Source organism: Gobio gobio (genome assembly GCF_949357685.1).
Source record: "Gobio gobio genome assembly, chromosome: 15".
In the NCBI taxonomy this organism is placed as follows: domain Eukaryota; kingdom Metazoa; phylum Chordata; class Actinopteri; order Cypriniformes; family Gobionidae; genus Gobio; species Gobio gobio.
In genome coordinates this window covers 43,690,691-43,706,361 of record NC_137108.1, presented here as the reverse complement: position 1 = coordinate 43,706,361, position 15,671 = coordinate 43,690,691, and the positions used below count along the sequence as shown (strand labels likewise).

Here is a 15,671-nt window from a genome sequence, read left to right as displayed (position 1 = left end):
TTGCAACCCAACAGTAAAAGATCTCTCATCTTTATTCCTACCATGTCTTTAGGATCAAGCTGATTGTGAATTAACTCTGATATAGGGGTGGGCAATGGCCTCGCCTCTTGTTCACCAGTGATGAAAGACCCAATTATGTAATTCAGTTTTTGAAGCAGAGACAACGCCAGCGGGAGTGTAGATCATCATTTTCAACAAGAGACGACAGGAAAGCAACGCATCAGCTAGAGTGTGAAGAGGCTCATGGGACTACAGTGAATCTCAGCAAATACAAACTGCCAATGAAAACACAAACCTATGATGAAAGCCCTGAGGGGCTCATTTCTGTATTAGAGTACATTTTTATGTCCCCATCATATGTATCTGAAAGGCATAGTTCTCCTAAAAACTTTTATTCTGACATCATTTACTCACCCTCATGTCGTTACAAACCTGTATGACTTTTGATATTTTGAAAGTTTGATTTTCATTATGTGAAGAAAAACAAATACTACTTTCTTTTGTGTTCCACAGAGAATAAAGTCAAACCGGTTTGGAACAACATGAGTGCGAGTAAATTATGACATAACTTTTTCTTCTTAGTTGGACAATCCCTTTAATATTTTAGATAAAACCACTCACCCTTTTTAAAATGCAAATTATCTAGTTTTCAGATTAAAAAAAGAAACTACAATTAGGTGAACAAACATAGAAGTTAATTTAAGTAATTCAACTAGTTTTGTTCAAATTATGTTGTTCATGAACATGAAAAACTGACAAGAGGTGTTATTTATTCATTTCTCTAAACAAAATATTATGATATGTTTTCTGAGGAATATTGTTTTTATATATTTACCTCAGATTCCTTCTCCATCGTCTTTTGTAAAATCCCTTTACTTAACTTTAATAACATCATCCAATTTAGATGCCTGACTGTAACTAGTCAAGTTTAAAAATTATAATTTCAGTTATCAGAAAATGAGGATTAATAACATAAATTGTATTCTACATTATTTGCATAGTAATTTTATGTTTCAGAGCTCCTTCTGTGGTGTAGAGTCGCAGTTAAAGGGATAGTTCACCCAAAAAATGACAATTCTGTCATCATTTACTCACCCTCATGTTGTTCCAAACCTGTATGAGTTTCTTTCTTCTGCTGAACACAAAAGAAGATATTTTGAAGAATGTTGGCAAAAAGACAGTTATAGCCATTGACTGTCCATTAACTCTTTGGTTACCCACGTTCTTCAAACTATCTTCTTTTATGTTCAACAGAAGTGCTTGGAACATCTTGAGGGTGAGTAAACGATGACAGAAATTTCATTTTTGGATGAACCATCCCTTTAAGCTGATTATAAAGTCATGATCTGATATCATGTTACAATAATTCCATCAAGTGGCTAATGTCAATGAAAATCCCTAAAGCAGATGTTTAGGATCAGAGCGCTGTTGGATTGCCGGCTCACATCAAATAGCTTTGACAGAATGTTGACATTCATTGAGATTAACAGGGTTTGTCAACCCACTGTGAAGGCTGAATTTTCTCTTTCTTTACAAAAAAAAAAAAAACCTGTACTGTAAATACATAGCCACATTAAGGATCATCTGCACCCGTGACTACATTCCCAAAAACATCAACCCGCGGCATTGTTCCACTCAGCAAAATACACACAGTTGCCCATTTAGCATTTAGAGAAAATGATTATGCAGCTTTCTAAAATACCTTATTTTGACCAAATTATAAAGCATCTCATGTATACTTCACAGAAGGCAATCCCATAATGCCCTGTGACGAGCATAGAAACAAAAAGCAGACAAAGCGAGAGAAATGTTGATCATTTAAGAACTAAAATGATCAACAAAAAATGGTTGAATTCAATAATAGTTCATAATTTGACCCAATAGTTGTATGTGCTGTGTATTTGTATGCTTATTAAGCCATGTTCACACTACCAGCGAGACACTGCGACAAAGCGACACGATCCCATTCACTGCAATAGGGAGCTGGCGATTTCTGGCGACACGAGTGACTGTTGGCGACAGGATCTAGGCGTGTCCAGCGATGCAAGTTGAGATATGTTAACTTTATGCAAATGAAGAGTGAATTTCGGGAGCGATATCCAATTGGGGTGAAGTCATTTGAGCACACGTGATCACTACATCCTGTAGTGGAGTGTCGAGGTAAGATGGAGGAGAAGTTAATTTTAGCGGTTAGCAACTTTCTTATAATTTATGATATGTCTCTGTACACACAGCTGTACTTGCCATGCTGACTCAGAGCCTGAATGGTTTCGTGAACCCAGATAGACAGGCGCTTGCGTTTTCGCAGCGATGCCAAAGAGCCCTCACTGTTTCTCGTTCATCTTTAATATTAAGCATTTTATGTACTGATCCCATTTCCTTCCAAAATGTTTATTTGTAGCGGCAACGCAAGAAAACTGATTCGTTGTTTTCAACATGGAGTAACATCCGTGAATGTCATTAACAAACATTATAAGGCAACCAGTAGTGGGAACGCCCACTAGCGAGTCGTGACCCAGCCGCCAGTCAATGGCGACATGCAGCGATAAAGTTGTTATGCATAATAGTGAATGCAGCTTTTTGTGCCACTAACCTAGCAACAGGCTCATGACAATCTGTACCAAGCCTGCAGCACTCCACTCAGAAACTGAAGCCTCCGTGCCTCGATCGCCCCCAGGTGGCTGGTCCCAGTATAGGTCCTAACCCACGCCCCTCTGTGTGTTCTAATGGACGCGAGACAAACTAAACAATCAAATTACACTTCAAAATGTATTTTCCAAAAGTTGGTTTCTGTCATTGTAGGCAGTTATCACGATGATTTCATTTCAAGTGTTCGTTTTTTAAAATAAGTTTGGTTTATTTGATGATATAAAAACGGGGGGTGTGACGTCATGATTGACAGCTGAGCTTGATGGCTTCTCTGAGTGAAGTTGTCACTGAGGCACTAACAGACTTTTTTTGGGAGGAGATTGGAGCTTTAGCTTTAATTTCTACATTTCCATAACTGTTTATTTCACAACATAATGAATTGTTCTGCATCTGCGGGAGTGTAGGCGGGCTTTTGATGTCACACCTCGACTTCCTACTCTCTACTGCGCAGACTGTCCCGAGATCGCTACTGCGCAGACTCTGTCCCGAGATCGCTACTGCGCAGACTGTCCCGAGATCGCTACTGCGCAGACTCTGTCCCGAGATCGCTACTGCGCAGACTCTGTCCCGAGATCGCTACTGCGCAGACTGTCCCGAGATCGCTACTGCGCAGACTCTGTCCCGAGATCGCTACTGCGCAGACTCTGTCCCGAGATCGCTACTGCGCAGACTGTCCCGAGATCGCTACTGCGCAGACTCTGTCCCGAGATCGCTACTGCGCACTCTGTCCCGAGATCGCTACTGCGCACTCTGTCCCGAGATCGCTACTGCGCAGACTCTGTCCCGAGATCGCTACTGCGCAGACTCTGTCCTGAGATCGCTACTGCGCACTCTGTCCCGAGATCGCTACTGCGCACTCTGTCCCGAGATCGCTACTGCGCAGACTCTGTCCCGAGATCGCTACTGCGCAGACTGTCCCGAGATCGCTACTGCGCAGACTCTGTCCCGAGATCGCTACTGCGCAGACTCTGTCCCGAGATCGCTACTGCGCAGACTCTGTCCCGAGATCGCTACTGCGCAGACTCTGTCCCGAGATCGCTACTGCGCAGACTGTCCCGAGATCGCTACTGCGCAGACTCTGTCCCGAGATCGCTACTGCGCAGACTCTGTCCCGAGATCGCTACTGCGCAGACTCTGTCCCGAGATCGCTACTGCGCAGACTCGGTCCCAAATCAGCGCCATATTCGGACCTCCGGAGGCTTCAGTAACTTCAGCGAAAGTCAATGAAGTTGTGTCGTCCATTGTTTTTTTTACGGTCTATGATCTGTACTAAAATCAGCTGTTGCGCTGAGACTGAAAAATACTTGTTCTAAAATAGGATATTTTGCCACCATGCGCTCCTCTAAAGAGAATCTATTATGCTTTTTCACATTTCCAACTTGAAATTTGTGGTTATGGTAAGGGCCGTGACATTTCCAAAACACGCTCAAAGCGGTTGACCAAACACAACACACCGATCAGAGCACATTGTGCTTTTAGGAAGTAGGGGCTTCGTAGAGACAGGAACTAAACAGAGCATTACTGATAGAATGGGAAGAGAGGAGCTGCAAGTACAACAATGTTATATGTGAAAAATTTGTTTTTTAACCTAAGCACGAAACCCTATTCTAGCAGATCCCAAAACCAAAATCAAAGACTGTAAAAAGGCATAATATGGCCTCTTTAAAGTGTCACTTTGGCGGAAGATTTAAGCCAATTAAATGTCAGCGGTCAAAGTTTGGCAAAGAGAGGAGAAACCTGCTCAACAACAGTGACCAACTGAGCTGCATCACGCCAAGAGAGAGGAAGAGTATGTACCATCATGACTAATGACAGCCATGCAAACGCACCCAAAGACAAAAAAAACCTAGAACTTTTGACTGTTTAACCATCTTAAAGGGATAGTTCACCCAAAAATTAAAACTCTGGGTGCGTCTCAATCAGCTCCCTAGTTCAGTAGTCAGGGCACTGATCGGGGAGTTAGCCCATTGACTGATTCCCTGATCAGTGCCCTGACTACTGAACTATAGGGAGCTGATTGAGACGCACCTTCTATCATCATTTACTCACCCTTAAATTGTTCCAAACCTGTACGAGTTTCTGTCTTTTGTTGAACACAAAAGAAGATATTTTGAAGAATGCCAGTAACCAGAGTTGATGGACCCCGTTGACTTCCATAATATCGGGAAAAAAAAAAAATTATGGAAGTCAATGGGGCCCATCAAATGTTTGGTTACAGACATTTTTCAAGACATGCCTGTAAGTTGTGAGTGCAATAGTCCCACTGTTTAGTGCAATATCTTCTAAACTCAAGGAGATATTTATATTTATTCATACTACTCACATACTGTAAATATGTTTATAATCTGTAAATGTTTATTCTGACTAAACTTAACTGTGACCTAATATTTTTTTAATGCTATATTCATATTTTTAATCTCAGAATTTGTATTACTATGTTCTTGTTGTGTTTGTATTGTATATGTGCACTGGAAGCTTCAGCCCCAAGAAAAATTTCTTGTGTGTGCAAGCACAAATATATTTTGTGTTCAGCAGGAAAAAAAAGAAATTCATACAGGTTTGGAAGAACTTGAGGGTGAGTAAATGATGACAGAATTTAAATTTTTGGGTAAACTATCCCTTTAAGGACGGGTCCTACAGATCATTTCCACCATTTTCTTCAGCAAAATGCAAAATAAGATATTTTGAAGAAAGGTGGGGTCCAAATAATGTTGGACCTGATTCACTTTCATTGCATGGACAAGACTTTGGAATTTGATCAAAAGTCATATGCTTGGATCTGTCTCGAATGAAGAAATAAAGAGGGGTAAATAATAATTATTATTATGCAAAAGCAGTATGTACACACCATAGACTGTAAAAAAATATGGACGTAGTGTCCGTGACGTCACCCATAGGATTCTGATGAGCAGTTTTGAAGCGTAAAGTAGGGTCGAGCTGGCCTCCGCCATCTTGGCAGCGCGTCACTCCCGGATAATAGAAAATGGGCAAAAAGGCGGGAGGTGGGCGGAGCTGAAGTGGCGCGATGACTAACTGACAGCAGATAAATGGCTATCCACCTGTCACTCGAAGTGGCCACGCCCTTAATTATGCAGAACTTTCAAGCTTTATATAATGTAAACGAATGAGTTATAAAAAAATTCACCCCCTCACAGTTGTCATAAAGGGCAAAATTAGCTGTATAGACCAAAACCACAATTTGTACCAGGCTGTAAACATGCATTATTCTGCTGTAAAGTTGGGCATTTTAACATGGGGCTCAATGAGATTCTGCTCCCTTCTGGAGCCAGTCGATGAATTGCAGTTTAAGTCACTTCCGTATTGGCTTTCAAGAGAAACTGCGGGAGTTTGCCGCATGGTACAAACATACAGATTTGAGAAGAAACACTCAAAACTAATTTGAATAATTAAATATTCAAACGAATGCATACAATTTATTCCTACAGTAGCAATGCCATTAACCAATATTTGTGACTAAATTACAGACTTAAAATTACTAAAACATTTCTTACAAGGCGGCATTATAAATCCTTTACATGTCATCCCACATAATAACCCTATTAATACACCTAACAGGCGAATTAATTATTCATGTAAATAATTTGAAAAGCAATTTAAGCCTTAACTGTGCGCCCTTCAGGAACAATACATGCTGAGTCACTTGTCTTATCAGGGTATTGAAGCCATTTTCAACATTGTGAGCGATTATTTGTACAACATTTAAAACTAAGCTATCCATTATACAGCAGGCAGATGGAATATGTGTTTGGTGGTCGCACAGACAGCCCAGGGGTTCACCGAGGACAAATATGAGATTACCAACATCCCTGGCATAACTGACTATAATGAGATGAAGCAGTTGATATAAACAGAAGTGAATTTAACAGTAAACGAGTGAATCTCAAACAAACATGATAAGAACATGTTCAGAGCTTAATTCAGCCAATGGAGTGAGTTTGGGGAGGGACTATCTGTTTGTTCAACTATTGGAAAACAGGAGGAGTTTCATTTGTGCAATTTCATTAGGTGATATTGTCAAATTAATTACACATTTCAGCTTTAAAGGAACTTGTTATAATTAAGAATTTAAAAATATACACTACCGTTCAAAAGTTTGGAGTCAGTATGATTTCATTTTTTCAATTTAGGATGCAAAGATGCATTGAACTGAGCAAAGACATTTCTGAAGGATCATGTGACACTGAAGACTGGAGTAATGATGCTGAAAATTCAGCTTTTCATCACAGGACTAAATTATATTTTAAAATATATTCAAATAAAACATTTGAAAGTGATTTGAATTGTAATAATATTACAAAATCATACTGTATTATTGATCAAATAAAAGCAGAAAAATACAGACCGCAAATTCTTGAATGGCAGTGTATATTTTAAGCATTAAAGGGATAGTTCTTCTGTCATTATTTACACTCTCAATTTGTGCCAAACCTGTATGATATTATATAATATATACATTGTATAATTATATTAAAATTAAAACAAAGCAGTTTTAGAAAGTTTCATATATTATTTATGCTCCAGCCTCTACAACATTTTTGCTTCACCTTCTGTCAGCTTTTATATTTGTTTGAACTCTAATCTTACAAAGAGTAATAAATTGAACACACTTTGAACGTGCTTTCTAAAGTATTGCCAACAAGGCCAAAGCTCGTTGCATCTGGTGTATTTCAAAGAGCGAGAGTGACAGCAGAAGCCTTGAGTTAATGGATCTGGGAATGAGTGTGGTGGAATAGAGGGAGGAGAGAGGAGGATGTTAGTGTATGGTTGGGAGCATCTCGACAGCGGTCTCGCAGGAAAGGACAGAGCCGCTGTGAGTCACGTTAGCCCTGGAACAAATCTCTCGGTGTGCGCTGTCACCATGGCCACAGTCACTCCTGCCCTCTGCTACATCAGCACCACCAGCATCCTCTCTGCCCTGCCTCCATTTTAGCCCGAAATATTCCAGCACAAACTGGACTGAACCACTTTTGGATGGGTGTTGTCAATGCAACATTTCTTTAAAAACAGGAAGTGCTTCTACTCTATCAAAATGTCACTAGTACAAATTTAAACACTGAAAAGTGAAATATATAATATGCAAGGAAATCATCATCCTTAAAGTCAACATGAAATTAAAATTGACCTTATTTACTTTCTTAAAGGGATAGTTCACCCAAAAATTAAAATTCTGTTATTTATTACTCACCCTTTGTCTTTCCAAACCCATTAAGACTTTCATTCATCTTCAAAAAAACAAATGAAGATATCTGAATGAAATCTGAGTGAATTCTGTCCTCCCATTGAAAGTCTATTCAATCAAAACTGACACTTCAAAACGTCCATAAAGTGACTGTAAAGTAAATCCATATCAAGTCAAGGGACCCGATCGCTTTATATGATGAACAGATTGAATTTAGGCTTTTATTCAAACCAAATAGCTATTCATATATATCGCAATCCAATCAATTCCAGATTGATAAAAACAAGCTCCATCCCATTATTCCTTGAAGTATATCCTGTTTCACTAGGAAATATGTCACATATACTTTAAACGGCTTTAAAGCGATAGTTAGTTCACTTAAAAATGAAAATGAACTCTTTCCCTGCCTGTTTTTTTTTCCAGCCAATACCAGAATTTTTTATAATTTTCCACAAAACTTTAATGGCCCCAGAATATTTAGTTGTATGAATATCTGAACATAGAGACAGAGCGACACGCATACACATACTGAGACATACTGAGTGTCAGGATCCCAAAATTTACCAATTCATCCTGCTGAAGCTTCACTTTGTATTGCCTGTATCCACTTTTATCTTCTTAAACGCTCGTTTTTTTGGGTCGACAGCTTATAAAAACTTATTTCTGTGTTTTTTTAGCTTGTTTGCTGTACACTTGTCACATATCAGCTTTTAGACATTGTTCTGTTTTTTGTTATAAGTCCGAAATGACAATGAGGCAGCCTCCCGCAATGCAAAGTCAATGGAGAGCGTTGGATTGTTTTCCCCCCCGGTGTGGGCGTGGCCTAAATACGCTCTGTCTCTATGCAATATATCAAAAGAAAAAACAGAGCCTCTGCTTTTAAACAAACAAAATTGTTTGAATTGTTTAAGTTTCATAAAAAAAGCAACATTTTGAACAAAAAGGTGAGAAGCTGAGTTTTTTCACCAAAGACTACAACGTGCATAAGCATTGCTTTTATTGCTTGTTTCTGCTTCTTTTTCGCCTGTGTTTTGAGTAGGGGTGCACCGATCCGACTTTTTCAGTCCCGATATCGATACCGATGCCTGGGCTTTGTGTATCTGTCGATACCCGATACCGATCCGATATATTGTTGAATTAATAATAAACTGTATATCTTCCACCTTATACCTTCCTTGAAGAGACTAAAGGCACCAGACTTTACTAACTAAACATAACTAAGACAAAATAACAGATGTATGTAAGGTGTTGAATTCTTATTTATTTAAAAAACAATTGTGCATTCAAATCTAAAATAGAATGTAATCTAACTTCTTTAAATAAATAAAATGTAGCAGTGGAAACAAAAAACAGTGTATTGGTCAAACATACAATAGTAATCTGACAGTTACCAAACATTTTTTACACTACAGATAATTGTTTTGGTATATAATCATATCAATATTAAAAAAGTAGCATTACAAATTAACAAATAGTCTAATTTTCTGCCATATGCAATTTAATAAAAATTTTCAGCTAGCTAATAACAACTTTGTTCTGGTTTCACCTCACTCCAGATTAAATTATTGTAGGCTAGGCCTATTTATTTTACTACACATTGTCAACAGAAATAAGATGAAATACTGTTGATAATTAAAAATAATTCTTACTACTCACTCTTGCTAAATTGGGTAAGCACACTTGTGTTCTCATTTCAGTTGCGTTCTGAGTAAATTAATAAACTGAGTTCATGAGTTCAGTGTTGGACAGATCAGTTGTTCTGGCCAGTCGTTAAAATGATTCGGTTCAAAGGAGTCATTAGGTCACGAATCGGACATTAGCAGACGCGTTGTGTGCGAATCCCGTCTGTTAGAACATCGCGAAAGATGTCAACACACAGAAAACACTTCATAACTGGATATAATTTGTCTCCCGCTTATTGAAAGTATGCTTTATGTCAGCTGGTCAGAGAAGAGTCAATGTTTTTTGAGTGCAATTCACACCCAGTGATAATTCAAGGACAAAATTGTCCGAATGTGTCACGTGCAACATGGTTTCGGTCTTCCGAGCTTTTGATTTGGATTAATATGTGAAATATGAGAGCGAACACTGATTATTTTGAAGACCCAGAGAGCGCGCGCGGGGGAGGAGCTCTCAGATCGGTCTCTCTGTCACAAGCACAGCATCTGTTCTACATCACTCGTAAATCACAATAACTCATCAAATTAGGCTTTGGCCGTCAAAAACATGTCAATGCAGGAAAGACCCTGACTTTGCAGTAATACCCTCGAAACAGCGACGAACTAGTTGGCGTGGCAAGCGTGAAATATCTCCTCCACACAGCCGACTCTCTGGCTCGCTCCCTTCTAGCATGCGACACACGTGAAGCTGACGAATGACGTAGGTTCTGCTGCGACGGAAAAAAACACCTGGATCGGCTTGTGGATCTGTTCATTTTTCCGATCCCCGATCCAGCTATTTTGTCAGTATCGCGGCCGATATCCGATCCTAATATCGGATCGGTGCACCCCTAGTTTTGAGCCGGAGATTCAATAACGCCCCCTACCGTATAACAGTGAAAACACGGAAAGCCGGAAAAGTCCATCAATAGGAAGCGGTGTCTCATAAATGACGGGAAATGTTTTTACTCACCTTAGTGTTGTTCTAATGCAGTATGCCATTCTTTCTTTTTCAGACCACTAAAGAGAAATGTAACGGTGTTCATGTAACGGCAGTTAATAGCGACCAGCATCAAGCTTTTAAAAAAGATGCAAAAGTATCACAGAATGGTCCTATGCGACTTGCCATATATTCCAAGTGTTCTCGGGTTATACAATACCAATAAAATGTAATGTATTTTTAACAAAAATCATGGCATTGGCCATTGGTCTTCTGTGCATGACTGCACGTTTATGAGACTCCACTTTTTTTATTTTTTATTATTCAACTTCTACTGGAGTTGGCAGATCTGAATGAGATAACTTCTTGTTGCGGCGACGACGGATATATTCACCCAGTATATTACATCTTGTGTTGTGTTCTAATTAATCTTGATTCCTCACAGCTTTTTCTAGGCCAGTCAGAGTGAGTAAATGATAACTTAATTTTCATTTTTGGGTATACTAACCCTTTAAATTATGATTTTATGACGTACCCTTAAAGTGGTAAACATAACTCAACAGGTTTAAATAGCAGAAGTAGTCATGGCACATTCTGCATGGTGTATAAAGTAAAGAATGATGAGAATTCCCTCTGTAAAAGCTCATATTTTACCGCAGGGATTAATGGGTAAGAGATTACAGTATGATGCAGACTCATGCAGTAACCTAAATGTAAGCATATTGCAGTTTCAAAGAAACCCCTCATCCTCCATTTGCATCATCGTGAAACTGAGGACATTTGGATCTAACCTTGAAAATAATTCAAAATAAATCACATATCTAAAGAGGACTGTGATGCCACTGTTATTTGTCACTTCTGTTGACAGCCTTTACCCTTCTCTCTGTGAACACATGCAAGGAGAGTAATGTATAGATCTTTGGTACAAAGTGAATAGGAATAATATATTTACACACGGCTCCACCTCGGTGTGTAAATATATTTTCTGAGATTCTGCTTTTATTTAGATGCTTTCGATTTCACTCTAAAAATTGGCATGCCTGCGATTTCATTCCAAACATTTGCCCTGATTTTGACCTGATATTCAACACACAAAGGCAAAAAAAACCTATAAACTGTTTTGTTCGAAAAAGGAAGGAAGAATCACCTGGAATATTTCTTAAAGTCACCATGAAATCAAAACTTGATTTAATTTCAAGTGTTCGTTTTTTACATAAGTTTAGTTTTAGTTAGTTATTTGATACTATAAAAACGGGGGGTGTGACGTCATGATTGACAGCTGAGATTGACGGCTTCTCTGAGGGAAGTTGTCACTGAGGCACTAACAGACTTTTTTCGGGATTTTTGGGAGGAGATTGGAGCTTTAGTTTTATTTTCTACATTTTCATAACTGTTTATTTCACACCAACATAATGAATTGAAGATGTCAGCGCCGTGTGCGGGCCTATGAAAGCTTCAACTCTGGTCAGCGGAAGTCAATGAAGTCGCGTCGTCCATATTTTTTTACGATCTATGACTTGAACGTGCCCCAGCTGTACACTCATTCTTGCGGTGCAATGTGGGATAGAATGAGTGCACTCGATAAAGTCCACTATGGTTTCGGAGACCACAACAAATGGCTGTCCCTTCAGAAAATGGTCCTATTTGAGAGTATAGGGGGACGATTTCAGATTCAGCCATGGTTACAGCTTGAATCAAATTGGACAATTCTTGTTTTTTTTAATGGAATATTGCCGTTTTTATTATAAAGGATTTATTTTAAATGTAAGTGACCTCGTAATCTTTAATCAAAATAACTTCCCCTTCCTCTTGCAGCGAAATCTCTTCTATTCTCTGATGACGTGTTTACTAGTGCGAGGGCGGAGCAACCTGTGACTCACATGAGATCCACCAATAGCAAACCACAACCATCCAGTAAATGGACAAAAACAAATTAGTCCCGCCCTAATTTTTTTCAAATTTGAGAAGACGTTTCACTCAGACATAAATAACAATTGGGAAGAAAATACTATCGCAAATTCCGTTTCACGCCGACTTTAATAAATTGTTTTTCATATTAAAAACTAGAGCAGCACAACGGGATATGGAAATATTGAAAACTAACACGATTTCCAACCTTTAAAAATGTTATCCAATATATTCCATGGACATAAAAAAGCGCTGCAACAGCCTCAAGTGCTAATCCTATTCCTGATTCCTGAATGATGGCCCAGTCAGATTAGACATCAGCACCAGGCAGCAGAGATCAGAGACAAACGCTCCTGCCGTGCCGTTAAACCCTTTTCCTGACCCTGTTCTCTCTCTTCCTCCTTCGCCACATCACTCCTCTGAGGATTCCTCTCAAGGTTACTCTGAAAAGAGCACTGCAGCGCAGAGAGCACACAATGATTGAGGAACAACTGCAATCCTAGGCAGCACCAGAGGACCGGAGCTTGAGCTGCGCACCACAAACAGACTGCAAATCAATTCACATTAGGAGAAACAGCTTCTCTCAAAGTCCTCGACAGGAGCCTGGCCGGAGCAAAGTTATGATAACGCGGTAGCTCATCCTACCAATGACCGGTCATTGCACGTCAGACTTCTGCATATCACTAAGCCACAGTTTGGACTACTATTAATATTATTCTGCATTGTGATGCTTTTTGGCCAATTAAAGACAATGATAAGTCTCCTTAGATTTGAATTACTCTGATAAAGTAGATTTAATGTGTGCTTATGAATATAGTCACAATGTAAAAAAGCAGAAGGGATTATTCCAACTGAGAAAAACAATCACAAATACTGCTGCCATGCTAAATTCAAACATACTAGAAATATATATAAAGAATACAGCTCTAATCAAATACTAACTAAAGCTCTACACTCAAAAAAATGCTAGGTTAAAAACAACCCAAGTTGGTTTGAAAATGGACTAACCCCGCGATTGGGTTGTTTTAAACAAACATTTAACCCAAATGCTGGTTTAAAACGACCCATTCACTGGGTTAAAACAACCCAATTGCTGGGTTAGTTCATTTTCAACCCAACTTGGGTTGTTTTTAATCCAGCATTTTTTAGAGTGTACATACACCCTTAAAAGTAAAGGTTCTTTATTGGCATCAACGGTTGTATGAAGAGCCTTTGACATTCATACAACTTCTCTATATTATTTGATATTATTAAAACGTTCTTCATACACTCTTAAAAATGCTGGGTTAAAAACAACCCAAGTTGGGTTGAAAATGGACTAACACAGCAATTGGGTTGTTTTAACCCAGCGATGTTTTAAGCAAACGTTTAACCCAACAGCTGGGTTAAAACAACCCAATTGCTAGGTTAGTCCATTTTCAACTCAACTTGGGTTATTTTTAACCCAGCATTTTTTACAGTGTAAAATGGTTCTTTTAAAAACTGTCTATTGAAAGGTTATTTGGGGAACCAAAATTGGTTCTTCTATGGCATCGCTGTGAAAACCCCCTTATGTTTAACCTTTACATAAAACTCAATATCAATACTAATAAACAAAGATTATGAATTACTACCAATGAACATATAGGCTATATGGCTAGCTATTTTATTTTTATTTGTATTAATGCCAAGAAATGAGAATGTAACAAGTTCACAACAGGAACAAAAAAAAAAACAAGATATATATAAATAAAAAATAACCAAGTGCCAGAGGGGAAGAAAAAAAATAAACTTAAACAATGTTAAACATTGAAAGCAATCTTTGACTTTTCAAAGATGTTTTGTTTTTTATGCCCATCAAAGTCAACCATTATAGACAACCAGAAAAATGTACAGTATAGCGGGATCTTACCCAAAAATTGCCAAGAACAGATTTTGCTGGCTACTAATGACAACGTAAATCTCTGCATTGCTAGAACATACAATTCTAGCAATACTCCCATTTGTGCATATGCACAATCTACTCTTTACATAGGAAACGAGCACACTTATCATTATTTGCATGCACTCGTCATCAGCGATGGTCGGTTATTTCCAGCTCAAAGGCATAATTAGACTGAAAGAGGAGCAGTAATAAGGACACATGTAGATCCACAGAGCATCACTGTGAATTCAGTCAAACCAAATGGCACATGCTGTCGTGACAAGACTGAATGCAATCAGCAATGAATAAATCAGCGAGGAGATTCACACTCACACACGCGCACATGTACCAGGTTTCCATTCTTCATGTCTGCTGCAAGGTCATTTTGATGCTTCAAGATTTCACGAGCCACACGTCTCGTTTGAATCTATATTTCTCGGGATTAATCATTTGCAAACGATAGCAGCCTAAAATCAGCCAGTGAGGAAAATGGAAAAGCCCGAACAGTGTTATTCTTATGGATATATTAGGTGAAGGGGCGAGGCTTAAGGTGCCTTATATGTCTCTATGGGAATATGTATTTTGTCAATTGCTCTTTTAATGTATTCTCTAACACATGGGAAATAAAGATTAACATACAGTGAATAAGTAACAATTTGTTGTAGTGCAAGTGCAAAAATACAGCGCACAAAAAATCTGCTCACCGTAAAAAAACAAAATGTTTAATGAGATGATGCATGAGCCAATGATAAAATATTACCTTAAACAGTTTTGTATATCATGTACGTACAGTGTTGTCTATATAAAGATGCATTTTTGATGAATATTACGTTTGCATCCATCATTGATGAGCTCACATTATTTTTCAGATTAATGCATCTCCTCCCTAAAAACGCTTAAAACTGCAACATACAACATAAAACACGTATGCATGCCTATATAAATGTGTAATTTAAAACATGGACGGGCATTAAATCATATTTAGGCTATATAGACACACTAATTATAAAATCAGCTCCATAACACGAATTAGCAATAAACGTCACTTACCAGTGCGATTCGGTTATTATTTTTCTCCAAATGCTGTCAAGAATAACTGTAGATATGATAGGGAGAATTTTTAGTCGTGATGATGAGGATGGCTGTGTGACATTGCCTGTATCTTCACCCTGTAACGAAGGCGCGTGTGACGTTAACGGGGTGCAACCCTACTACACCGACAACATTAACGATTCCTACTATGGCGAACGCTTGACTTATTAATATTAATGTCCACACTGACGTCGCATGGTAACCTTCCTGGAGCGTCCAGTTACGTAATCTAGTTAGTATTCATAGCCGAGCCTTCTCCGCGTACTAAAGGTCGTCGATAGGCTCACTCAACTGTCTTTCAGTCAAACGGCTGGACGAACG

At 38.7% G+C, this 15,671-nt stretch overlaps 1 protein-coding gene across 1 annotated transcript in view; it reads right to left on the bottom strand.

The window, feature by feature from the left end:
- The window catches only part of sv2a (synaptic vesicle glycoprotein 2A), a 49,591-nt gene extending 34,145 nt beyond the window's left edge, over window positions 1–15,446 (bottom strand). The window contains exon 1 of the mRNA XM_079837865.1: window positions 15,309–15,446. The gene's annotated coding sequence lies outside the window, so the exon portion shown is untranslated. The remainder of the gene's footprint in view (window positions 1–15,308) is intronic.
- Between the last annotated feature and the right edge of the window lie 225 nt (window positions 15,447–15,671).